The sequence below is a fragment of the Talpa occidentalis genome, unplaced genomic scaffold (assembly GCF_014898055.3).
Source record: "Talpa occidentalis isolate TD23 unplaced genomic scaffold, MPIMG_talOcc4v2.1 talOcc4.8, whole genome shotgun sequence".
NCBI classification, from domain to species: domain Eukaryota; kingdom Metazoa; phylum Chordata; class Mammalia; order Eulipotyphla; family Talpidae; genus Talpa; species Talpa occidentalis.
Window position 1 is genome coordinate 82,809,071 of NW_023605194.1, and position 25,891 is coordinate 82,834,961.

The window sequence follows — 25,891 nt, forward strand, 5'->3', positions numbered from 1 at the left end:
GATAACCAAAGATATTTTTGATGTGACATGGGAAGCATAAACCTTAGTAAAAAAAATGTTGATAAGTTTATCAAGATTTAAGTCTCTTCTATATACTGCTAAGGAAGTAAGAGATAAGCAAGTGACAAGAAGAAAATATTCTATAAATATCAAAGAATTTGATCTAGAAAAATATGAAAAACTCTTACATATCAGTAAGAAGATGAAAAGTACCCAAGATTAAGAGTGGAACATTTCAACAGACATTTTACAAAATAACACAGTGGCCAAAAGAATATAAAAAGTGTTCAAAATGATTAGTCATCACAGAAACAAACACTAAATCACGATGAGTTATCACTTATACACTCACTGGAAAGGCTAAAATTTAAAATCTGACAAGCATCAAGTGGTGGTGAGGATGTAGAGTGATAGAACTCTCTTACTTTGCTGGTGGCAACATTAAACAGTAAAAACACTTCAGAAAACAGCATGACAATGAATTATCAAGTTAAATATATAGTTATCCTTTGACACAGCCTATTGTAAAGTACTCCTTATAGACTTGTCCACAAATGTTCCCAACAACTTTACTGATAATATTTAAAGAGAGGGAACAATTACCTATCACAGGTGAATAGGTGAACAATGTATAGTTTATCCATACAATGCAGTATCACTTAGCAATAAGAAGCCATGAACTACTCACAAACACAATCTGAATGATCTCTCAAATATTATGTCAAGTAAAAACCTCAGACATAACAAGCCCCAGTTATGTGAGCCTCTAAGGAAAGTGCCACAATCAATTGTGACAGATTAGATCTCTAATGGTTGTTGAAGGTCAAGGGCTAGGATGGAGAATAACCCGGAGAGGACACAGGTACACCCTTCAAGGCTGTTAAAGTGCTCAAAAACTTGATTATCATCATGATTACAAAGCTATGCCTTTGTCAAAACTCATCAGAATCTACACTAAATATGAGTCCAGTTTATTCTTTGCACATTACACATGAAAGAGTTGTCATTCAACAACAAAAAAGAAACTAAACCTAATTTTTTAAAAAAAAATCTAATATGTAGAGTAGATATTTTAGAGACCAGGCTAGTCTAAACCCTTACTCTAAATATTTTTTTCATTATTTACTGACTACAGGAACTACATACCTTCAAAGAAATTCTGTCTTGAAATCAATTTAAGACCTTGCTATTTGTAATGATTAAAAATTCTATAAAGACAAGTTTAAAAGGTGATATATGTATTCCAACTGGTAAATAAGAAATTTATTGCATAATCTTAGATTTTTGTAGATATATAACATTTATTAGATAAATTATTAAATTTTTGATAATTTTACAGGTATTGTCACAGAACTCCAACTAAATAACCAGAGTGATAGCAGTAATTTCGTATACTAAATCTATGATTTAAGATAGAACAATTCTGAATATATTAACAAGCCTCATTTTATGTACTATCATATATATGGATATATATTACACCATAATAAATACCTTTATTTTTAGCCCATCACAAAAACCTTATTATACAATGCAGAATCCTCTGTTATTTAAAAATAGCAAAAATGAATCCTCTGTCATTTAAAAATAGCAAAAATGTATGTTATATTCATGTCATTACTTATAATGCATAGCAAGGACAGAAAAATATTGTTAAATATACTGAACTATTGCATCAGTTTTTATTGCTCTGTAATAGAAACCCCAACTATAGGCTGACAAAAGCCACCATTTCATTTGCTAATAAGTCTTTGGGTAAGCAACCTGAGCTAGGCTCAACTGAACAGATGTTTTGGTCTCGCCTACCGCAATTTGTACAATTACAATCACCAAGCAGTTCAACTGCAACTCCATAGTCTAAAATGACTTCAAGAACTTGCCTGCAATTAATGCTGAAGTTGAACTGGGCCTCTCTCTCATCATCTCCCACCTTCCAGCCTCTTTTATCCATATCCCTTCCTTCAATCTTAAAAATGACTTCATATTTTCCATTACTCCTACTTTCCCACTTATCTCCATGTCTGTGCTTACTCAATCCTCACATCTGGATTTTTTCCTTGTATATCATTTTCTCTGATCTTCTTTTGACCTCCTATACCATAAAGTTACTCCTTTCATAATAACTCAACATACAGAGTATGTATGTTACAGACTATTTTATAATTAAATATAAACATTAATCTATCTCTTTTTTTGAGAGGGTGTCCTTTTTATGTTTGTATCTTTTCCTTCCAACAAAGGATCAGACACATAAAAGCAATAAATGCTTAGTAGGTAAATGAATAAATGAAAGATAAATTTGTAAAACTAGACGGTGGCTCTCTATTTTTTATTGTAGTAGATAAATAGGAACAGACATCTAATAAAAGGCATAACAGATGTGTGAGATTGTAACAATCTTCTTAAAGAAATGGCTGTCTACATATGACTTGAAAATTCCACAGGGGGAAAAAAAAAAAAACAGTGAAGCAACAGAACAAGTTTATGTGACTCATGCAGCCACGCACTCATGTATTCAATTCTGTGTGGTACTATGGGTGGGTCAGGCACTGTCTTTGTTTACAAAGGCACATTATTATAATCTCAATAAAACTAATTCACATTTGATGACACCCAATGATTTTAGCTAGCAAGATCAATATTATTATCAATATTATTAATATTATATTAACAATCAATACTATTATTAATGTTGATAATAATATATTCATATATTAATAATGATGATGTTATCAATAATAAATCAAACAATATTTATTACTTTTTATGTTAAAGAATCACTTGTGAAGGTTCAAAGCCAGGGTTGACATTAATACCTAGCCAACTTATGCAGGACCATTGCAAATCCACATCTAATTCTAAAAGCTACAAAAGGGCCTCCCTGGTGGTGCAGCAGGTTGAGCGCCGCACTGTGAAGTTATCCACAGCCTCTGCAGCACAGGTTCAATTCCCGGCCGGTGAGGGAGCAACCCACATGGCATGGCAGACCTCTCCTGTCTCGCCCACTGCTCCCCTCAGCAGTGTCTTTAGTCATTCTGCCTGTTCTGCTCCCTGCTCTGTCTCTGGTGAATTCTCTCACCCTCCCGCACCTCTGTCTGTATCCCAGCTCTTGTATAAATAATCAATCTTGTATAAAAATCAATCTTTAAAAAAAAAAAATTTTCCACTCTTAAAAATAAAAGCTACAAAAGTACCAAATTAAAGCAGGATGTTTATATTATCTTTGAGAGGCACGTAAAATATCAACTTAAGTTCAATATACTCTAAAATTGAAAGGAATTTAAAATTTTATGGTTTATTAAATGGATTTCAATACATACATAGTTTCAGTCATTCTCATTTAAGCTCATCAAACTCAAGTGTATGGAAAAGAGATTTATCCAAATTCTTTAATCCCTGCAGGTTTTGACCACTGAGGTTTCACTGAGGAAATAAACCATGAAATATATATTTAACTCTTTACATTACATATGCAGAAAACTCAAAGCACTAAACCTATGATATAAATATACCACAAAATATTAACTTGACAGGTGTTTTATTACACAAAAAAGAGATCTCATTTCCAAAGTAACAATAAGGGTTCATTAACTCAGTAACAACAATTCCTTAATAACAGAAGTTACTAAAAAATTTAAAAGTCCACTTATTTCCTTTAATTTTATAGAATTGGTAAAGAATATTACTTACCATCAACACCAACCATTCTTTTTTTTTGAAGTTTATTGAAGTTGTTCATATACCTAGAAAATTGTTTTATTAGTTTTATCTCTGTTGAAAATAAACCAGAAAACTAGAATATTATTTTATCATCTAATAAGGAAAATAACAGAAATGCCCCAAGATTATGTAATAAATTATTTTAAAACACTGATTGTTCTTAAGAGATCCACAATGTAATGAAACCACATGTTCCCAAAGGCTAAAAGTCAAAATCAACAAGCAACTATAAACCAGAGACACACTGGCGGGGGCGGGGGTTGGGGGGGGAGAGCGGTGGGGAAAGGAAGGACTAAAGAAAGTTTTTGCAGAAACAAAATATCTAATGTAAATTTCATAAAGTACATAAAGATTTCATAGAGTCCCATTTAAAGAATATAAAATATAGGCTACAAGCAAAAACTGTCAATCTCCTTTAAATTTTGTCTAATGCTATATTGTTACCATCACGTTTCTGCAACATGTATTTTTAGAATCTACCTGACATCTGTAATGATTAAACAAAATCCCCCTTCTCCTAAAGTACTTAGCTTTAAATTGTTTTTGCTTGTTTGTTTGTTTGGGGTGAAAAGTTCTTTTGTTTAAAGAAACAGTCTTCTTCAAAATTAGGCAAAATCTGACTCCTTTTGGTTACTTCTGAATTTACTGTTGGTAGTTAGAAACAATTTACTCTATCTTTTAAAAAACATATTAAGGCAATTATTATAGCCCTCAATTTATTAGAAATCATAAAAGTGGTTTTCAGTTTTTCACAATTTTAATCATAATTTGCAGAGCATGAGTGCTTCACAAAGACTATCAGTGGTTTTAATTATATAGATCACATATACAATAGAAATATTTTGGATAAAGTTGTTTTCCATGCAGATGAAGCTTACTAATTTAGGTAAGGGCATCTGATGATTATATATGTTAATACTATAGATATATGTATTAAAATCTATTCAATACATCATGTTTTACATTATATTTCCTTTTATACAAAGTACAATGAACATAAACTGATTCACTTGAAGTGATAAAAGGTCAAACACTTCTAAACTGCTGCCCCTAGGAAGATGAATAAAAATATAGGAGGTGATCTATTTCCCATGTCTTACCCAATGGAACACACACTTTAGCCTTGATCTTAAAGCAGAAGACACTTATTCTATCAAAAGTGGTAGTAAATAGCCTTCAACATGGTCAGCCAATAGCCCAGATACAGAATAGAAAAAAAGGCAGTATTTTCAGGATTACACAGATAGAAAGTAAGACATTTTCAGGGATATAAAAATGGGAGTGGACAGAAGAATGTTGTGGAATACAGTTTAGACTGGAGAACAGATGACCTGGTTTGAGTCAAACACAGTCCTATCACCTTGAACATGTCACTTAGCCACCCTAATCCTGTCTCCTCATCTGAAGTTATTTTAATTTTGACATCTATCTGCTAGCATTGTGGTACTTAATGAGAAAATCTAGTGTATTTTATAATTGTTTTATATATGATTTGTTAATATACTCAACAGAGTAACCCAGTATACTTCTATTTTTTTAAGTTTTTTAAAATTTATTTATGCATATAAGAACTGGGGTGTAGGCCAGAGGTGTGGGAGGTGAGAGGATTCACCAGAGACAGAGTGGGGAGCAAAGAGGCAGATCTACTGAAATATACTGCTAAGGGGAGCAGCGGGCGAGTCAGCAGAGGTCTGCTGCGCCATGTGGGTCAGTCAGCTCCATGTCCAGGGAATGAACTCATGCCCCAATGGATGGCCATAGTTTGATAACACTGAGATTTTCTCCCCTGTACCACCACGGAAGGCTCATATAGCCCCATTTTTTTTAACATCACAATACACAATTTTCTATTTCCCCAAGTAAATGCTGAGCTTCTAAAAGGCAGGAACTAGGTGACATTCATGAAAATATCATAGTGCTTACTAAACATTTCCTGAATAAACTTGGAGTAGCTACTGATCTAGAGTACTAGAGTTTTCTGAAATAAGGAAAAAAAAGATTCTAAAAATCTACTACAGACCAGTTAGACAGTAAAAGTGTGCAATTCACAAAATTAACTCACATATTACTATGAATTTGTAGGGTAAATGGTTTTCAGGCTTTTCTGCCCTCCCACCATTAGGATTCCCCCTGCCTGATGGGGCACCTGTATTTGTTACATTGTTGCAAGCTGACTTGTTTACTTCTGTGGGCCATGGGAGAGGTATTGAGTTAGTCACCAAAAGAACCAGAAGCAGGAGCAGAGGCAGAAGAGAAGAGAGAGAGAAGGGGAAAGAAGGCCAGAGAAGCCTAAGGTGAAGACTTGCTGGATGCTTGGAGGCCTTGTGGCCTCCTGGCCCCCCAGCACCCCTGCCTGCCATGTACCTGGTTGTAGCACTACATATAAGAGCTCAATAAAAGCCTGAGAAAGCCACCCAGGACTCCAGGACTCTCCTTTACTGGGTCTATGGAATCATGAAGAACCTGACCCGTGCCCCTCCTGGCACTACAGAATTGAATCATATTTAATTATATCTGGTCCAAAGATTCATATCAGTTCCTTAATGAGAAGTAACTAGAAGTTAATGTCTATATTATAATATATTATTATTGAAGACATTTGCTTTTCCTCTCCCATCTGCCCACCCTGTCATAGAAACTCTCCCTGGGGGAGGATTCAACATCTCATGTTGTTCACAAAATCTGAAATGCACACATAATAGATGTGTGTATTTCATCACGTCCACTGAGCTGAGCCTTAAACCATAAAGATTATGGTCACCATTTTTTCCCAGGATGCCTTAAGACCAGCAATTGCCCTGATGGAAAACCCAGTCAGCACAGGTGCTGGAGTAGAGATAACATGGAGCAGAGAAAAGGCCAACCCATGTTAGACAGGAAGACAAAAATCTAGCCAGCCGGGGAGATTCCTATATGGCGCGCCAAACCTCTCCTGTCTTGCCCACTGCTCCCCTCAGCAGTGTATTTCAGTCAGTTTACCTCTTCTGTACCTTGTCTGTCTCTGGTGAATGCTCTGACCCTCCCCCATATCTGTCCTGTACCCCAGTTCTTGTATGTATAAATAAATAAATCTTAAAAAAAAAAAAAACTAAAACTTGGTGTGCTAAGCAATTGAGATTTTAGGGTTGCCTGTTTTCAAAGCATAACTTCACCTAAAATAACTGAGAAAATAGCAAAACCTCACTAAATATGATTTGTATGTACTTGTGTATAATTATGTTTAATTGTATGAGAAAATGCCTATAGTTTTCATTTCACAATGTGAGTTCATGCATTCTATGTTAGTCTTTCAGTTATTTTCATGAACCATCTTTTTTAAAAAGCTTCTGACATTGCCCAAAAAAACACATCTGATTGTTGCTAAACAGTTATTAGGATGCAGTGTGGGAACTGGGAGGGAAATCTATAAAGAATTCCCTTACAGAATTCAGTTAAGGAATATTTATCCTTTCTGGGTATTAATCCTCCATGTCAGTGGTATATGATTACATTTATACCTTATCTGGTTCCTGAAATGATTAAAAGAAGTTTATATATGGTAAATAGGACATAAAAGGTCACCATGTAATATCATATGTAAATGTGTCCCCTTTAGTAACATGTAAATACTTCTGACATCTGCAATATATATTTTTTAGTATTTTATAAATATTGTTGGGGGCCTCCCTGGTGGCACAAGGGGTTCAGACACAAGCTATGAAGCTGTCCGCAGCCTCTGCAGCACGAGTTTGACCCCCCAGCCGGCCAGGAAGCTACCCACATGGCACAGCAGACTTTCCTGACTCATGTGCTGCTCCCCTCAGCAGTGTACTTCAGTCAATCTGCCTGTTCTGTTCCCCACTCTGTCTCTGGTGAATCCCCTCACCCCCCACACCCCTGGCCTGTGCTCCAGCTCTTATATGCATAAATAAATAAATAAATAAATAAATAAATGTTGTTCAATTCATCATGAAACATATGCCGGTCTTGTCTCTATTTTCTCATTTCAAAGCAGAAAACCCAGCATTTTTGTTTTGTTAGAAATACACAAGAACAAAACAATTTTGGACTAAAAAAACCCTAATGATAATATATAGATATAATAAAGCAAATCAACACAGTAAATTGAATTATATGATATGGTTGAGAAGTGGAGAATTCCAGTTAATTATCTTATAATAATTACAATTTTGAAGTAAAGAATCAACATTATAAAGCATTTTCACACAATTAATTTGAATAAAGTTTTGTTTTTTTGATGACACTGAGTAAATTAATGATTTTTAAGGTACCTCTGAGATATTTTGTAAACATCGTTCATCATTGTACTTGTAAGGACACAAAAGTGCCAGTTACCACTGTGTGCTCCGAATTGATTAAAAAGCAAAATGAAAATCACATAAAAGTTTTCAATATAATAATTATTAATCAGTTACCATGAATATTTAGAAGCTCATATAACGCAGACTGTAATAATGGTCTCTGAGACAAGTTATGTATTTCTAAAATGTTGATAGTTCTCCATATAAAAAGTCAAGTTTTCAAGACTATGTTTTGCCCAGAATCATATCTTTTCTGCTCCATAAACACATAAAAATGAATTTGCTCCATTTCCCATTTTAAAAGTCACTGAAATTATAACGTCAGCAAGAATTGGGTGAAATGCTCTGGTGAGGGAACTTATAGTAATATGAAATCATTCAGTGAGTTGTTTGATATTTCACAATGATTCAATTTTATACTACTGGGTAATCCAAATGAGCACAGGAAATCTAGTATTACAGAATTTTCCCTGGGGCAGTTCTACAGTATCTGCATATTACCTCTTATTGCAGAATAAGAACTTGCATTAACTATTGAATCATATTCAAACATACTTGTGTGATTTTACTGATACTTCACTAATTTTAAAATGGGGAAATATTGTTATAAAATATTTTAATGATCAACAGGCAAATACAAATAAATTTTTGAGACTATTGTGAAGAATAGAACAAATCTAAAATTTTTCATCCAACTTCACAGAATTGACAAATTTCTTGGAAAATGTTCTTGGTTGATCTGTCACACATCACAGAAATCACACTGACACACTCCTACCCTGATGGTGGGAAAGCAAACTAGTCCAACCCCTATAGAAAGAAGTATGGAGGTATCTCAAAACACTAAAAATGGATCTGCCATTCGACCCAGAAATTCCACTCCTAGGCATCTATCCCAAAAATTCAAAACACTAATTCAAAAGGAAGCTTGCACTCCCATGTTTATTTCAGTGTTATGTGCTATAACTAAACTATGGAAACAACTTAAGTGTGCCATAACAGGTGAGTGGGTCAAGAAGATGTGGAACATACACAAATAGAATACTACTGAGGGATCAAAAAAGATAAACTCATGTCATTTGTGGCAACATAGACGGAGCTTGAAAGGATAATGCCGAGAGAATTCAGAAGACAAAGATAAATACCAGATGGTGTCACTAATATGTGGACTGTAAAATAACTAAATTAATAGTCAAAGACAAACTGAAAAACTAACCCTTTCATAGCTGACTACAAAACTGAAACACCAAGGAGATAGGGGAGAATAAGAGGGAAGAAAGCACAATTGTCTATGGTGGTGGGATATGGGTGAGTTGGTTGTGGGTTGTGGGTACAATATGGTGGTAATACCTGATTGAGGTTCCCCGATATTACCTCAGTTAAAAATAATTTAAAAAATAAATAAAAATAATAAAGAAATCACCCTGACTTACTAGCAAATGTCAACCTGCTTTCTACATTCATTACTGTAAGGAAGACGTACATTTTTAGACCATATCTAGGCAGGGCTATTGTTTATCCACCATGGAGTTATGTTTTCCTTTCCTCTCAGGTTATCACTTATGTTTTCATAATTCCTCTCAATTTTGTATCCAGCAAGACACAGAATGTGACCAAAGGGATTATATATTCTATCATATTCACCACCCTCTCTACACTAAGTTTTACTGTGTATGAAGTTAACACAATATTCCTAATGAATCAGAAGGCATAATGCATTAGAATCCTCTGGCAGAAGGGATTTTCTTTAAACAGCATAGTCCTCCCTCAGACTCTGATTCACTTCCCTGCAGGAGGATGATTTCTTCCTACTGCCAGTTAGAAATCTCTGTGACTGAACTCCATCTTTACTGATTTTTTTTTTTTTAATCACACTGCTCTTGTGTGTGGGGACAGAAAAAAATGACTGAGAACCACAGTTCAAAGGGAAGCTCATGACTCCTCTCAACCCACTCTCTGTCCCCATCCAATAGTCTGTCTCCAAGGAGAAAAGTGCTGCTAAGGTTGAACAGGTTTTAAAACATTCTCTGTGTCACCATGGGGAATTATTAGTCACATCAAGTTTGGATTGAACATGATCCTCAGATGCTTACTTTTTGTTCTCTAGCAGCTATCTGTGTTACTCCTGCATCCTAGATGAAACTGCCTTGAGAATAACCTCCTCCCCATTATCTCTGTTGACAACTAAATATTTAGCTCCCCAAAATTTTTCTGTTGAAGTCTAAGCCCCAATGTGATGGTATTTGAAAGTGGTGAGTTGCATCATAACAGTGGAGTTCTCATGAATGGGATCAGCGTCCTGTTAAGAAGAGGCTGGAGAGCTAGTACACACTCTTTCCACCACGTGAGGAGTCATGAACCTGGAAAAAGACCATCATCAGAACTCAATCATGCCAATACCTACCTTGATCTCAGACTTCAAACCTCCAGAATACTCTGAGAAATTTCACCCCATTATATTACTAAATTATAGCAGCCACAACTAAGAAAATCCTTAATCCAAGAAACACCTGGCACAGGTGGTGCTGTCAGCACATGGCCAAATTTCTCTTGATTTCTTATGTTACCATATGATGAATTCATCTTTCTCACACTGAAGCAATCATACCCAGATCTGAGATTTACATTGAAAATGCAGAAAGGAAGATCAATTTCTTAAGTCAGCTTTGCTTTTAAGCCATCAAGGTTGGCATTCCTTCTCTCCCTAGAAGTCGCATTTCTTCAAAAAAAATTTAGTTGGTCTAAGCCTTCCCCAACCACCTGATCCTCAGTGACCAATCCTAAATTTGGAATTTCTAGGTAAAATCATTTTTCATTTATTTGGATGTTAGTGCATACTATTTTTTATTTGTATATATAGACAAGTATATGTAGACTAGTACCTCGTGTCTAGGATATATAGTCTAGTCTACAACTAGTAGGGCCAAATCAGAATCATTTAATATCAAGCAACATCTGTATATGGACAAATTCATCAATATCTGCATAAATAATAATGACAACAATTTAATGAATATGAGGAAAATAAAAAAAAATCAATCATTTCATGTCTCTTGGTTCTATTATAAACCTAAAATAAGACCATACTTTATCCTCTTATGTATCATAATAGTATGTAATACTCAGCAGTGAAAATGTTTAGTCATTATGGACACACCAACTGGTCCATCAACCACAATTACAAAGATATAATGATTTATTCAACTAAAATTACTAACTCTATATCTGTGTTAGTTCTCTGATAATGAAGTATATCCTTATATTTTATACTTTCTACTATATAAATTTATTAATTTTAATGCTATACACATAAAGAATCTTGAATGGTGTAGTAATAAAATACATTTATTTTGGTGTAGAAATAAAGTAAATTCAATTTGGATATTATAGAGAATCAAAGGAAAAAATAAAATATATCCCTATAAGAATAAAATTTATGCAGTTAAAATTATTAATAGAATTATAAGCTACAATGATATTTAGAAATGTTTGATGGAAAGTTTAGTCTTATATTTCACCTCAGAGACACTATTTATTGTTCAAGGTATAGAAAATAATTATTCATTACCATATATAATTACACAATTCATATTATAATTACAGGTTTAAAAAATGTTTTTTTTACCAGATATTAAGATTTAGATTGAGTTTTTCTCTTTTGATATCTAGAAATAAACACAATTTTTATCTTAAAAAAAATCTAGGTGATAGTTGGACACTGAAAAGCCAAAAACAAATAATCTAGACTCAGACCTTGACACCCATACACACATAACAGCAAATAAGTTACTCCCATGACAACAAATAACTCCGAATGGATCACAAATCTAAATGTAAACTATGAAATTATAAAACTCTTATATAGGTAAAACCCTAGATGGCTTTGTATAGCAATAAACTTCTCAACTGATAAGGGACTGATCACAAAGATATACAAATAACTCACAGGACTCAACAAAAACAAAATAAACAATCCAGTCAAGAAATGGACAGGGCCTCCCCTTGTGGCACAGCGGTTGAGCACTGGGCTGCGAAGCTTCCCGCAGCCTCTGCAATGCCGGTTCCATCCCCAGGCCGCTGGCGAGGGTCCCACATGGCATGACAGATCTCTCCTGCCACGCCCACTGCTCCCCTCAGCAGTGTATTTCGTCAGTCTGCCTGTTCTGTTCCCCGCTCTGGTGAATTCTCTCACCCTTCCACACTTCTGACTGTACCCAGTGTTTGTATAAATAAATGAAATATTAAAAAAAAAAGAAATGGGCAGAAGAACTTAAAAGACATTTCTCCAAAGAGGAATGCAAATGGCCAACAGGCATATGAAAAAATATTCAACATCCCTTATCATCAGGGAAATGCAAATTAAAAGCACATAACCACACTGAGATACCACCTTACACCAATAAAAATGCACATATCAAAAAAACAAGCAACAACATATGTTGGCGGGATGTGGTAAAAAAGGAACTCTCCTACATTGCTGGTGGGAGTTTAAACTGGTCCAACCACTATGGAAAGCAGCCTGGAAGTTCCTCAGTCTACTAAAAATGGAGCTACCATACGACCTGGCAATTCCACTATTAGGGATCTGCCCAAAGGACACAAAAAACACTGATTCAAAAGAACACCTAGCAATAAACTTCAAGACACAACACTATGAAAGAAGTAACTGGTAAGTAGGACTTCATTAGACTGAAACATTTCTGCTCTGTAAAAGACAATGCCAAAAAAAAAAAAAAAAAAGAACAGAAGCCACAGACCAGAGGAATTACAAAAAATATGTGATTCAGATAGTTATCAAAAGTATATAAAGATAATTAATGCGGAGCAACATGGCGGCGAGGAGACGCTGCGAGTAAGATCTCCCATTAAAAAAAGTGAATAGGGAGGAAAAGCGGCAGGTCCCAGTGAGAACTGGGACAGGGAAGATAAACGGGTGACGCCAGCGAACTGCCCCAAGAAGAAAGTGGCCATAAAAGAGGACTAGAAGGGAGGGAAGCGCAGAACCCTGCTCCCCTCCCCCGCCCACAGAGGCGGCACTCTCCAACCGGCAGAGAGGAGGAAACAACAAACCAAAACAACCAACAAGAACAAACGACATAGCAAGCAGGACCGTGAGTGGAAAGGAACTATTGCAGCCACCACACCCCGTGAACGGGAGCTGAGGCGAACCCTGCAGGATTCGCCGCGGCGGCGAGCGAACGGCTCCGGGCGCCATTAGAGAAGAACAAAGACCCCGGGAGACGCGCACCCAGCCCGGGCTGCCGGTAAGCTGGCGCGGAAAAGCGGCTCGCTCGGCGCGCTTGAAAAGCAAGTGCAGACCGGGATCGCGGCTGCCCAGGTCCCCGCGCCTGCGACCTAGGCTTGCGGGGAGACGACCTAGGCTTGCAGGGAGACGCGCGGAGGTCCTCACTGAGGTGAAGGTCCCTCCCTGAGTGAGCAGGAACCAGGCGCCCAGGCACGGGAGCGGTGCAAAAGGCGCCATTCCCGCGCCACTGAACTGGGCTACAGCCCGCGTCCTGGAACTGAGGGCTTTGAACTGAGACCCGGGGCACGAAAATTCGGGGCGTGGGTTCTCCACGACGGTGGGGCACAAGGCAGACACAGCACCCCAAAGCTGTTGAGGTGTACCCTACCATTCCCGCTCTGTTCTCTGTCCCACGGGGTGGGGGGAGGCGAAAAACAGCCCCCCAAGGACAATAGGAGAGATCTCTGGCGCCACCTAGCGACCAGGAAAAAAAAGTCACTAACACCCTATAAAACAGGACATTTCTTAAGACTGCTTGAAAAGGGCAGAAGGTTTCTGGAGGACCCAGTGGCCAGCCGGGAAGTTATTCCACGCCAGGCCCCTTCCGACCAGCAGTCTGAGCCCACAGAGGGAGCAGGCACCCACGTCCGGGGCAGACCGGGTGCGCAGAAGAGTGTGCCTGAAACCGGAGGCGCAGGGACTGCATCCCGCTTCGCCATTTGAGAACAGGGACATTTCTTCAGTAAAAACTGCCTAAAACCAGCAGAAAGCTCCCCCAGAAGACAGAGATGGCTCCTGGAAGAGCCAGAGGGGAGCGGAGAAGTTCACCCAAGATGTCAGTCAGTCCGAGCAACACAGTGTCCCAACGCATACGACAAATTAGAAAACAGACAGTAGGGAGTAGAAGAACCACACGCAACCTAAAAACTCCTCAGGAAAGAAGCACACCACAAAAAGAAAACCACTCCCCAGATTGCAACGACAGCAACTTGGAAGAACTTCTGAGCCTTCCAGAAAGAGAATTTAAAATTGCCATGATTAAAAAAGTGATAGATCAGAAGAAGGAAATTGAGTCCCTAAAGAGGGAAGTAAGAGAAATGCAGGAGATCAAAGAATTAATGGAGGAACTAAAGAACTCTGGGAAAAGCAATGAAAGCAGAATAGATGAAATGGAAGAACGAATAAGTACTCTTGAAGACACAGAAATAAAAAGAACCAAAACAGAAAAGGAAAGAGAAGTACGAAGGAAAAAGAATGAAGAAAGACTTCGGGAACTATCTGACTCCATGAGGAAAGGAAATATAAGAGTTATAGGAATTCCAGAAGGAGAGGAGAGAGATGTAGGAACAGAGAAAATATTCATGGATATAATTGAAGAGAACTTCCCAAATGAGAAGAAGGAGCTGAAAATTGATATACAAGAAGCAAGAAGAACACCAAACTTCCACGACGAAAGGAAAAACACAGCAAGACACATAATAGTAAAGCTCCCAAGAATCCAGGACAAGGAAAAAATAATGAAGCTGACAAGAGGGAAGAAACAGATAACATTCAAAGGAAAACCAATCAGGCTGACATCAGACTTCTCTGAAGAAACATTACGGGCAAGGAGAGAGTGGAGGGACATAGTCAACAGACTCCAAGAAAACAGATGCCAACCAAGAATACTCTATCCCGCAAAGCTCTCTTTCCTCCATGAAGAAAGAATATGGACCTTCCCAGACAAAGAGAAACTCCGGAATTTCATTGCGACTAAACCCCCACTCCAAAAAATACTACAAGGAATCCTAAAGCCAGAACCTCAGAGGGACGAATAACAACGAAAGAAGACCAAAAAAAAAAAAGTTATTAAAAGAATAAATAAATAAAATCAAAGGAAAGACAAACACAATGGCAAATACAGATGCTAACATATCAATATTAACTCTAAATGTAAATGGACTAAACTCTTCAATAAAAAGACACAGAGTTGCAGCCTGGATTAAGAAACAAAACCCAACCTTTTGCTGTCTCCAGGAAACACATTTAGCTACAAAAGATAAAAATAGGCTCAAAGTCAAAGGATGGAAAACAATCCTACAAGCAAATGGGCCAAAAAAGAAAGCAGGAACAGCTATACTTATATCAGATAAAACAGACTTCAAACTCAAAAAAAAAAAAGAGACCCCAATGGTCACTACATTATGATTAAGGGGACAATACTTCAAGAAGAAATAACACTCATTAACATATACTCACCAAACGAAAGAGCACCAAAATATATCAGACAACTGTTGTCCTCTCTGAAAACAGACATCAGAGAAAACACATATGTAGTGGGAGACTTCAACACACCACTATCAACAATGGATAGATCAACAAGACAAAAAATAAATAAAGAAACTAAAGCTCTAAATAAGGACCTAGAGCATTTGGGCTTAACAGACATCTATAGAACACTAAACCCAAAAAAAACGGAGTACACATTTTTCTCAAGCGCACACGGATCATTCTCCAGGATCGATCACATACTGGGGCACAAGACAAACATCAACAGATACACCAAGATTGAAATCATACCAACCATCTTTTCTGACCACGAAGGCATCAAACTAGAAATAAATCATAAAAAGAAGGCAAGGAACTATCCTACCTCATGGAGATTAAAAGCCACACTACTGGAAGACCACTGGACTAACGAGGAGATCAAAGAAGAAATTAAAAAATTCTTTGAATTGAATGACAAGGAGGACACCAATATCCTAAATGTATGGGATTCAGCAAAAGCAGTAATAAGAGGAAAATATATAGCAATAGAAGCTCACATCAAAAAACAAGAAAGAACTCAAAGAAACAACCTAATCTCGAAGCTCAAAGATCTAGAAAAAGAACAACAAAAAAACCCCAGAACCAGTAGAAGAAAAGAAATAATAAAAACCAAAGCAGAAATAAATGAAATTGAAACTAAAAAAACAATCCAAAAGATCAATGAAACCAAGAGCTGGTTCTTTGAAAAAATAAATAAAATAGACAAACCCCTAGCCAGGCTCACAAAGGAAAAAAGGGAGAAAGCACAAATACACAGAATCATAAATGAAAGAGGAGAAATCACAACGGACACAGCAGAAATCAAAAGAATAATCAGTAACTACTATGAACAGTTATATGGAAACAAGTTCAACAATCTAGAGGAGATGGACAAATTCCTACAACTCTACAATCACCCAAAGCTAGATAAAGAAGAAATAGAACACCTAAACAGACCAATTACAAGCAGCGAAATTGAAATGGTAATTAAAAACCTCCCCAAAAACAAAAGCCCAGGACCTGATGGATTTACAAATGAATTCTACCAAACATTCAGAGACGAATTAGTGCCTATCCTTCACAAACTCTTCCAAAAAATTGAGAAGGAAGGGACAATACCAAACACGTTCTATGAAGCCAATATTACACTAATACCAAAACCGAATAAGGACAACACAAAAAAGGAAAACTATAGGCCAATCTCCCTAATGAACACTGATGCAAAAATCCTCAATAAAATTTTAGCTATCAGAATCCAACAATGTATCCATAAGATAATTCACCACGACCAAGTTGGATTCATTCCAGGGGCACAAGGATGGTTTAACATCCGAAAATCAATCAACGTTATCCAACACATCAACAAAAAGAAATATAAAAACCATATGATAATATCAATAGATGCTGAGAAAGCTTTCGACAAAGTGCAACACCCATTCATGATAAAAGCCCTTGAAATTCTTGGGATACAAGGAACATACCTCAACATCATAAAGGCCATCTATGACAAGCCAACAGCCAGTATCATTCTCAATGGTGAAAAGCTGAAAGCAATTCCATTAAGATCTGGAACAAGACAAGGATGTCCACTCTCACCACTGCTTTTCAATATAATACTGGAAGTCCTAGCCAGAGCAATAAGACAAGAGAAAGACATCCAAGGAATCCAAATAGGAAAAGAAGAAGTCAAACTATCACTATTTGCAGATGATATGATAATATACATAGAGAACCCCAAAATCTCCACAGAAAAACTAATTCAACTCATCAGTCAGTTCAGTAAAGTGGCAGGATACAAAATCAACACGCAAAAGTCAGTAGCCTTCCTATACACAAACAATAAATCTGAAGAAGAAGAAATCAAAAAAACCACCCCTTTTATTATCGAAACAAAAAAAATCAAATATTTGGGAATAAATCTAACAAAAGAGGTAAAGGACCTATACAAAGAAAACTATAAAACACTGTTAAAAGAAATAGAAGAAGACACAAAGAAATGGAAAGACATCCCCTGCTCATGGATTGGAAGAATAAACATTATTAAAATGGCCATCCTACCAAAAGCAATATACAGATTCAATGCTATTCCAATCAAAATCTCAATGGCATTCTTCAAAGAAATAGAACAATTATTGATGAAATTCATATGGAATCACCAAAAACCCCGAATAGCCAAAGCTCTACTGAAAAAAAAAGAAGGAAATGGAGGCATCTCACTCCCAGACTTCAAACTATACTACAAAGCCATAATCATCAAAACTGCATGGTATTGGAACAAGAACAGACATACAGACCAATGGAATCGAATAGAAAATCCAGAAATAAACCCACAGATTTATGGTCAACTAATCTTTGACAAAGGAGCAAAGACTATGCATTGGAGCAAAGAAAGTTTGTTCAATAAATGGTGCTGGGAAAACTGGGTTGCTACATGCAAAAGAATGAAGCTTGACCACTACCTCACACCATACACAAAAATCAACTCAAAATGGATTAAAGAACTAGACATAAGACCTGAAACCATAAAATACATAGAAGGAAATATAGGCGAAACACTACGGGATTTGCATATCAAAGACATCTTTACAGACACATCACCCAAAGCAGTGATAGTGAAGAGAAAGATAAACAGCTGGGACTACATCAAATTAAAGAGCTTCTGCACAGCAAAAGAGACAATAACAAAAACAAAGAGAAACCCCACCAACTGGGAGAACATTTTTGCACCCAACACTAATGATAAAGGACTGATCACAAAAATCTGCAAAGAGCTGATGAGACTCAGCAACAACAAAGAAAATAATCCAGTCAAAAAATGGGCAGAAGAGCTAAAAAGAAACTTCTCTGAAGAGGAAATGCAAATGGCCAACAGACATATGAAAAAATGTTCAACATCACTTGTAATCAGGGAAATGCAAATCAAAACTACCATGAGATACCATCTCACACCAGTGAGAATGGCACATATTAAAAAAACTAGCAACAACAAATGTTGGCGAGGATGTGGAGAAAAAGGAACTCTTGTGCACTGTTGGTGGGAGTGCAAACTGGTCCAACCACTATGGAGAGCTGTGTGGAGATTTCTGGACCTACTAAACATAGAGCTTCCATATGATCCAGCAATTCCACTCCTAGGTATTTACCCAAAGGACACAGAAACATCAATTCCAAAGAGCACCTGCACTCCTATGTTTATAGCAGCACTGTTTACAATAGCTAAGCTTTGGAAACAGCCCAAATGCCCAAAAATAGATGACTGGATCAAGAAGATGTGGTACATATATACCATGGAATATTACTCAGCATTCAAAAAAGATAAACACATGCAATTTGCAGCAACATGGATGGCACTGGAAGGGATCATGCTCAGCGAAATAAGCCAAAAAGAAAAAGAAAAATACCGGATGGTCTCACTCATAGCAGGAATCTAGAAAACTTAAATAAGGGACCAGGAAAATGAATATAAGAAAGTGAAAATCAAAATCAACAAAAAACTATGAACCAGAGACACTTTTTGGGGGGTGGGGGGCGGGAGGGGAAGGATTGGGGTCAGAATGGGGCGTTTGCAATTGTATGGGGGAATATAAAAATAAAATTTAATATTTAAAAAAAAAAAAAAAAGTATATAAAGAACTCTTAAAACTCAACAATAAGAAACAGCCTGATTTAAAAATATGCTGAACACTGTAAAAGACTCCTAAACCAAAGATGTACAGACGGTAAATAAGCACATGAAAAAGTACTACACATCATACATCAGCAAGGAAACACAAATTACAACAAAGAGATACTATCACACTTCTATTAGAATGACTAAAACCCAGAACACTAACACCCCTCAAATGCTGGTGAGGATGTGGACCAAAAGGAACTCTCACACATTGCTAATGGGAAAGTAAAATGTCCAGTAACTTTGGAAAGAAGTTTGGTCATTTGTTACAAAACTAAATATACTTTTATCAGTACAGCAGTCAGACTCCTTGGTATTTCCCTAAAAGTACTGAAAACTTCTGTCCATACAAAATCCTGCATATGGATGTTTATAGCAGCCTTATTCATAATTGCCAAAACTTGGAAGCAACCAAATGTCCTTCAGTGGGTGAATAGATAAATCAACATCCAGACAATGGCATTATTCAGCAGGAGAAATAAATGAGTCATCTGTCATGAAAAGAGATGGAGGAAACAACTGCATATTGCTAAGTGAAAGAAGCCAATCTGAAAAGACTATACACTGCATTATTTCAACTATATGGCATTCTGGAAAAGATAAAAGTGTGGAGACAGTAAAATGATCAATGGTTAGCATGAGTTGGATGAGGACAGGAGAGATGAACAGGGAAACACAGATGATGTTTAAGGTCGTGAAAATGTTCTGTACAATATTGCAACGATGAATACATGCCATTATACATGTGCCCGAACCCACAGAATGAACAACACTAGAAGTGACTCCGTATGCAAACTACAGATTATGGATGATGAGAATGTGTCAGTGTAAGTTCATCAACTGTACCAAATGTACTTCTCTAGTGGGCGGTGTTGGAAATAAGGGGGGGTCCATGCCTGTGTGGGGTGGGAATGGGGTGCATACGGTACTTTGCTGTGCCTTTCCCTCAATGTTGTTGTGAATATTAAAAAGCTCCAAAAAAAATACAGGTCAGAGTTTCAAAAGAACTCTCCAGTAAGGATTTTAGAAGCAGATTTGCTTTTCTCAAGAAGGTCAATACACACGGAGCCAACATCTATTTGTAGCAACTGACCTGACCCTATGCTCCATCTAGTCGAAACATTGGCCTTTTATTAGCAATTCTCGGTTAAAATCCCATACTATCCAGAGGTCTTTAAAAAAATAGATTAATTTTCACGGGAGCATGTTTATTCCCGTCTCTTTCATGTAACAGAAAGAGTACACAAGGTGGCATGTTTGAAAGGAAAGAGAATTATCAGGAAAAAATAAATGTGAAAGTTAAGTAGCTAAATAAAACAACATAAATTCTTAGCTTAATGAAAATTGGGAAGTTGTCAGAAACCTGCTATAAGATACTAGTCCACTTTGTATCCTATTCTTATAAAGAATATTCATTAAACATCTTTCACAGTGTTAAATACCATTTTAGGTGATAAATGTGTACAGATATACATATACAAAGAGGCATATCTATGTGTTTAAGTATATATCCCATTCCATAGAAAACTATACCTACAGGATAAATTAGCAGTATTATAAAGCACCCCATGTACTGTACCATCGGAACAGACAGATTATACTTCCAGGAAATACTGCCCTTCCTTTTGGTTTCCTGTGTTCTGACTTCAGGTAACGATCTCAGATTTGCAAGTTCATTTCAAATTGTTACTTGATGAAGACACAACATCTGAAGTGCTGCCATTGGCATACAGATTTTAACAAGGTAGAACTTGTGCTGTGTTGAAAGCTGAGTTACGGTTTTAAGAAGCTCAACTCAGATAAGGAAATCAGAGATCAAACAGTGAGCAGAAATCACCTTTACCTGTAAAGGTCACAGACATTGTCTCCTAAGAGACAGCTGAGTTTTATAAGATCAGAAATTTGAAGTAGAATCAAAAAAAGTATAAATTAGCAGCAGCATAAGGAAATTAGAGGATTAAAATAATTTAGAAGTACCTGCTGGACAGTTTTGCATGTTTAAGCAAGGTATCTTATTGTTGTTATCAACTTAAATGTCCACTTATAAAATTGTCTTTCCAAGACTGAGATAGAGTGAAATATGAAACATTAGAATAATAAATCACTCATTTTTTTGAGTAAAGATTTTATTTATTTATTTATGCAAGCACTGGGTACAGTCAGAAGCGCGGGAGGGTGAGAGAATTCACCAGAGCCAGAGCAGGGAACAGAATAGGCAGACAGACGAAATACACTGCTGAGGGGAGCAGTGGGCGGGCAGGAGAGGTGTGCGTGCCATGTGCGACCCTCGCTGGTGGCCAGGGATTGAACCGGCGCTGCAGAGGCTGTGGGCAGCTTCGCAGCCCAGTGCTCAACTGCTGCACCACCAGGGGAGGCCCGAAAATCACTCATTTTTTTATGGTAACTACAATGTAAACTAGTGTTAACACAAGTGAGTCAAGCTATACAGTCATAAATATTATAAAAATTAAGTTATTTTATTACAAGAATAAAATGTGACACAATACAAATGTGGAATAAGCCATGGCAGTACAAGTGAAAAGGAAAAGTCTCACCTGCTGTAGGGACTGAGATCCAGCCACTATTTTTCCACAAGAACAATCCCTATCACAGTATAAGTTATTGAAGGAACCATCTTCTTTCCGTTGATGAAAGGCTACTTCACAGACATGAATACTCAATGGACCTGTTCCTAGACTTTATTCTGCTACACTGAGTCACTATCTGTGCCAGGGTCAAATGTCCAGAGCTTTAGTAAAACCAGTCTCTGCCTACATTGCTCTTCTTTTTCAGATTTTTTCCATTAGTGTTGCATTTAAATTTCCAGTTGAACTTTATTTTCAATGTTTAAGTTTCAAAAATCCAATATTATAGACTTTATAAATTTAGGAAGAACATAAATCTTCCTATTTAAATATCCCTTCGAAAGACTGGGGTATTAATTAAATTGAATAAACTTGTCAGAGTAGGAGTGGGACAGAAGCTATGTGATGAGAGTGGGTTATAAAACTGGTCCATAAACATATGCCATTTAAAAATAATGTAGAATTCCTCATAGGCATCTGTAAAAGCAGTCTGTATACCTACCTAAGTCAACAAATATTGACTATAATAATATAATATCCCAGTGAGAAAACATTTGAGCTTCTTCAGATAACAATGTTGCTACTATTAAGAGCTTATCTTTAGCAGATCCTTAACATTCTAAAATTATACAACCAGAAACCAACATTTTCCTAATAAAAGGCAGGAAATTACTTGATCTCACATACACAAAATAATCCTAGCATGAAATTGGACAGTGGCATTATAGGAGACCCAAATATAATAAAATATATAAAACAAAAGAATCATACTCTTTGTATCACATTTTATGCAGCATATGTGTCTATCTGTTAGTATAAAGAGAAAAACACACTTTGTTAACAGGTTGCAAGGAACAATAACAGATTTGGAAACAGATATTAATGCCTGATCACTCTGCAAGATGCTCTTTGTCAAGATGATTTCTACTATGACACGCAGGCAAAAAAAATCAGAGAGCAAAATGGTACAATAGCTCTGGATTTGAAATCAGCTTCATGTTCTAATTATTCAGTTAGTGAACTAACTTCTGTGAACTTCATCAATAAAGTAAGAATGATGGTATCATTCCTGTGGGGGCCTCCCCTGTGGTGCAGCGGTTGAGCACTGGGTTGCGAAGGTGCCCACGGCCTCTGCAGCACTGGTTCGATCCCCGGCTGCTCCCCGGCCACAGGAGGAGGGTCCCACATGGCGCGCAGACCTCTCCTGCCGCCCGCTGCTCCCCTCAGCAGTGTACTTCCATCCTTCTGCCTGCTCTGCTCCCCACTCTGGCTCTGGTGAATTCTCTCACCCTCCCGTACTTCTGACTGTACCCAGTGCTTGTATAAATAAATATATATATATATAAAGTTCTTGTGGGCATCACATGAGATTATATGCTGAACTTGTTCTATAAGAAATCAAAGTATCATGCTGACTATAAAATCATTTCAATTTATTGATAGGCAGATCTTGGTTTTGATCAAAACTATTAGAATATTTCTGAAAAGGCTTGCTGTCCCCAGTAGATCTCAGCTGACTTTATGAACTAGGAAACTTGGTGCCTCAAACTGGCCTTCCCAAAACTCCAGTGGGAGCAGCTAAGGGATTTGGAAACTGGTCTTACCTTTCCTTGCTGTTGTTTCTGTAACTCAGGAATCTTTTCCAGAAATTTCTGCATTGCCTCTTTTTCCCAAGCAACATATTTTCTCCCATGTTTAAACATCAGCCACCATTACGACTTTTATTAACTTAACTCCAAGCAACGTTGGAAAGGAATAGAGCAACCTGAGGAGGAGTTAACTTTAATTACAAATTTGAAAGCCTCTTTAGTCAGGTATATCACATCCAATCCCATTACCTTTGCTACTTGGGTCATTTGAACAATTCTTGATCTAGTCACTGTCACTAAAATACATTCCTCAACTTAATTCCTGCATGTATCTTGCTAGGCTGCATGCTAACAGTCAGCCTATTCAATCCATATTGTGTGGAATTTGAGACTCTACTAAAGACAAGGGCAATTTCTTTATCAAGAAAGGTTAAACTAGTTCATTTGCCTTATTTTAATCAGAATCAAGTATGTATGACAAGCTGAGGCAAATCATCGCTGCTCAGGGGGTTGATGAAATATATTTCATCCCACCTCAAATTGTTTGTTTTTCAGTTCATCAGGAAGCTCTCAGGAACATTGCATATACACTTGGTGCACTTTATTTGAAGCAGGGAATTAACACTTAACATTTCTTCAAGGTTGAGTAAAACAAATTTATACAGCATTCACCCCGCACTCCTTCATCTTATGTTGCCTGCCGAAAACGTGTTTCAGTTTGTCAATCCAGGGCACTCTACTGAGAACATTTAACAAGAAAACTGTTTTCAAAAGATGAATTAAAGTCCCAAAGTCCCAGCAACAACACACTTTTCCCATGAAAAGTGACACCTAAATTTTTTGTGTGATAAAGCACATCCACTTGTTCATAATGGGGAGAGGAAAGCTAAACAATCAGTACTTCACAGACAGAATTAATGAAAGGGATGGTATTATCACTAAAAATGGCCAAAATAAGGAGTTTTTTACAAGTCTTTAGATCCTGTGTACCAGCATTCCCATCTGTTAACTAGAAAGACATACTCAGCACTCACAGGACCTCATGTAGCATATTGACCATTACCAAACCTAGAAATAAATACTCTCACTTAAAAATATTCTAGTCATTTGTCTTAACATTATGATGTAACTATCTTTCCATGAACAGAATCTGAGGTTGGTATTGAATTTTTTTTTAGTTATCTTTTGAATTTTAATTAAACTTTTTGTCCTTGTTTTGCTTTTAACATTGAAGTAGAGCTGGTTGAACTTATTTTTGTATGCTCATGTTTATAGTGCTTGATAGCAGCTTGCTTGCTCCAGAAAAGTATTAGAAACTATTAGAAACTCAAAAACAATGGCAGATTTGAGATAACTATTAGTGAGAACTATATCTCCCTTGAGAACTCAAGGAAGATATATCAGTAGTATAAAATTTAAAACTACAGCATTTAATTCATCAGCTTTCTAATAGAATTAATGCCATTTGCATCAAATAGTTCTAGCCACTAATAGAATACTGTCATAGTCTCACTTGAAAACATAAAGAATATGAAACTCATCAAGTCACAAAAATCTATAGCTACCTCAGGCAGATATACTGAAGGATAAAGAAATAAATGATAATCCAAGAAAGACTGAGAAGATCTGTAACATGAAAACCCAAGACTTAAAAAAAAAAAAAACCCACAGAGACATACTACAGGAGAGGCTGAGGGTCAGGGATCAGAGGGAGGGAGGGAGGAGCACAGGGGACTGAGGTGATGGTGCACAGGTGCAATGGTGAAGCAAACTCTATGGGGACTACACCTGAGGGGGTGGGGGGATGCAAATATTGTTTAACAATGTACAATGATGTAAAAAAATAAGAAAATTAATTATTAAATATGTGTAATTAAAAATTTAAAAACCCACACATTTGCTGTAACACAAGATGACCCTATATTCTTCATTATACTCTGATCAGCATTATAATTATTCATTCAACAACAAGCACCAATTATTGATTGATTCCTAAGTGGAGGGTGCCATGGTCCCTCTCACCCTAACCATTTTATGAGGATGACAAACAAGTATCAATTATAATACGGCCTCCTAGGCCATATAGTAGTGTCGTCAGCATCTGCGGAACCCTCAGGAGGAAGAGGAAGGAAGAGAAAATTTGTCTGTTTAAATATTTTTTATTTAAGAGATAATTGAGACCAAACCAAGTCAAGAGTGGGGAAGGGGGGTACTCCAAGCAACATGCTCACTGGTTATGATAGAGAAAAGAGAATGAAACTCAATCCATGGATGAAAACCCAGGTATAGGTGGAGGGGTCAGTAAGGACCAGGCATAAAATTATTACCCGCTATGTGCTACATGGAGTTGGGACTTTATCCTGACAGCCCACGAAAACCACTGAATAACTGCTCAAAAAAGTTTTAAATTTAGTAGGATGTTTAATGAAAATTAAATTGAGATTTTTAAGACTAAAGATGGGATAAGATTCAGGATCCATATTCATCAGGAAAGG